We start from the raw sequence: 3066 nt of genomic DNA, 5'->3' as shown, positions 1-3066 counted from the left end.
TGTTGTAACCTGGGTAGGAGGTGACGATGGCCCAAGCCGGTGTGATGGCAGGGGAACCTAGCAGATCATGGGTCACATGTTCAGGCTGCGGGGACACTTGGTGAGTGGGGCTGACCTGGTCCTCCACCGTGCAGGTTACCGTTGCTCATCAGAAGGCTTCTTGGTGGACTAAATGAAGGATGCCAGGGCCAACAGAGAGACACGTGGGCATCACAGTCCTGTGAGCTGTGATGCCTCTATGCAGGTACATGGGCTCAAAACCAATCTGACTCGCTCATCCATTCAGTAAATATTTACTGTGCACCTACTGTGTGCTGGGCCCCATCTGGCCTCCAGAGTCTACAGAGATGAACAATGCAGATGCTCTCAAGGAGCTTGCATCCTAGTGGGGGGGGGGGTGCTCATAACAAACCATAAACACGAAGGGACTTAGTGTAATTTCACTGAGCTTCCTGCATCTGTGGTTTGCTGTGCGACATTAATTTTGGGCAGCTGTCTGCCGTTATTACTGTAAATATTTGTTCTGCTGACTGTTCTCCCTTTTCTTCTTCTGGTGCTGCGATCGTATGTCTTTCTGTCACTTTGTTTGTAATTGCCTCACGGTTTTTGGATGTTCTGGATTTTTTTTTTCCATTGTACTTGTATTGATGGATCTTTGAGCTCATTGACTCTTTATTCGGCTTTGTCGAGTCTCCTGAGGAGCTCATGAAAGGCATTCTCCAATGCCCAGCATCTCCTTTGAGCCTTCCTTCTCTCTCTGCTTTCATTCCCCATCTGTTGTTGCATGTGGTCTACTTTTTCCAGTAGAATCCTTGACAAATTAATCAGTTACTTTAAATTCCCTGAGTGATAATTTTTAACATCTGTGTTCTGAGTCTGGTTTTGATATTTGCTTTGTCCCTTCAGACCATGTGTTTCCTTGGTTTTTGGTGGGGCTTGTGATTTTTTTTTTTTTTTTTTTTTTTTTTCTTGAAAGCAGGAGTTGCTGTCGTGGGTAATAGGAACCGAAATAAAGAGGCCTGTTATGCAAGGATTTCTGATAATCTGCCTAGGAGGTGGCAGATTTGTCTAATGTCTTCTGTAGCTATAAGTTCCAGACACTCTAGTATCCTTGGGTTTGCTTTTTGTCTTTCTTCTTGACTTTGGGCTTCCCTAAGTACTCCTCCTCAGAGGGGAGGATGTTAGGATATGGTTATTATATTGCCATTCGTATATAGAGCCCTGTTGGCCCTGCTGGTCTAGAGAAGGGGGAGAGTGCTAGAATCTTCTGATCAAATCTCTGCCCGTTAGTGGGCATGTGCTTCTGGTCTGTAGTCTTCCTGAGTGGTGAGGCAGGGAGGCCAGAGGAGGTAGGGTGGGAGAGCTGCCTTTCCCCTGAGGGCAGACTTTGGTATGGAGAACGTTCTAGTAAGGTCACCAAGAATGGCTCTTCCTTTACCCCAGCCAGAGCCAGGGACCTTTCCCAGGTTTTCCCCAGGAGAACCCGGTAAATTCCTAGAGCTAAAACGCAGAAAGTATGGGGTCTCACACAGACTGCAGTCTCCAGGAATTTGTTGCTCTCATACTAGACCACACTTGGCCTCCGGCGGTTCTTCAAAATGACCAGTCAAGTGTTCCTGCCAGCTCATGGGTCCGGGGGCTCCTGCCCCAGGGAATCAGCTCTTGGCTGCGACTCTGGATTCACCCTTCTCTGTAGATTCCTTGGCAGGGGCTCACCCAGCAACCTCAGTTCTCTAATGCATACAAAAGAAAAGTCATACATTTTCAGTTGCTCGCTGTGAGGATGGGAGGGACAACTTCCAAGCTCTTTACAAGTTGGAGCCAACACGGGAAATCTGTAAATAACTTACTTTCAGATAGTGGTTAGTGCTGGAGAACCACCTGGAGATGGGAAAGAGTTACTGCAAGATCACGAGAAGCGTCTGTGAGGGCATGTGGAAGAGGCGTGAAAGGAGGGAGGCAGGTGCCTCATGAAGTTCTAGGGGAGGCTGTTCGGTCACCAGGACCGGCAGGTGTAAGTTCTTGGTGCTGAAAGAAGTTAATGTGTGGCCAGAGCACAGGCAGAAGGAGAGAGGAGGGTGAGGTTGGGCATGGGGGGAGACAAGGAAGCTTTATTCTCATTGCGGAGGGAAGCCATTAAGCAAGAGAGGGCTGTGGTGTAACTTACATTTGCTAATGATCCCTCTGGCTACACTAGTCCATATGTCCGGGTTTGCCCAGAACAGTCTTGGTTTATGCCTTTTGCTGGGTGTAATTATTCATAATGCCTCCTTTCACTCTCCAAAGTGTGGGGTCAGACAACAAGTCCCAAGATCCCCCGACTGTGGCCACGGGAAGGAAAAGGCATGGGAACAGCCACTGAGGCAGCTGAGAAGTCGGTTGGGAGTGAATGCAGCAGTGAAGGGGACAAGCCATGGTGGGGATCTGGTCACGGTGGTGGTCTGGGAGCTGTGGGAGACTGATGCCCTCGGATGTGTTACAGAGATGGAACCAGCGATGGGGGTGGGCAGGGAAAGAGGGGGGTCAGGGATTCAGTCAATCACAAGTGACTCTCTCAGCCCATCACCCAGTCTTGCAAACTACACTCCATAAACTCTCTTCGATCTGTTGTTTCGCTTCCATTCCCACACCCATCTCCCCGGTTCGAGGCTTCCTCTCTCTCCTGAATTCAAGATCTGCCCTCCAAGCCCATCGGCATTTGACATCGTCCCCCTGGTGTGGATACAACCTGTGGTCCTGCAGCCCATCTCAAGAGCACACACCTGGCCTTTCGCAGCCACAACCCTTCAGATCACCTTTCCTCAATCCCACATGGAACGGCCACCACTCAACACCCTTCCGTCCTGTGGACCACTCAGAGCCTCTGTCTGGGGTCCTGCTGTCTCTGCCAAAGGAAATTCTCCTCACCCTGTAGGGACCTTCCATTGTGCCTCCTCAGTGGAACCCCCCAGTCAGCCGTCATTCTTTTCTCTGAATGCCCAAGATCCCCAAATCTCACCTCTTTTTAAAAAAAAAAAATTTTAATGTTTGTTTATTTTTGACAGAGAGAGAGAGAGACAGAGCATG

Source organism: Panthera pardus, unplaced genomic scaffold (assembly GCF_024362965.1).
Source record: "Panthera pardus isolate Hobbes unplaced genomic scaffold, ASM2436296v1 HiC_scaffold_6, whole genome shotgun sequence".
Lineage (NCBI taxonomy): Eukaryota > Metazoa > Chordata > Mammalia > Carnivora > Felidae > Panthera > Panthera pardus.
This window is presented reverse-complemented; position numbering follows the sequence as displayed.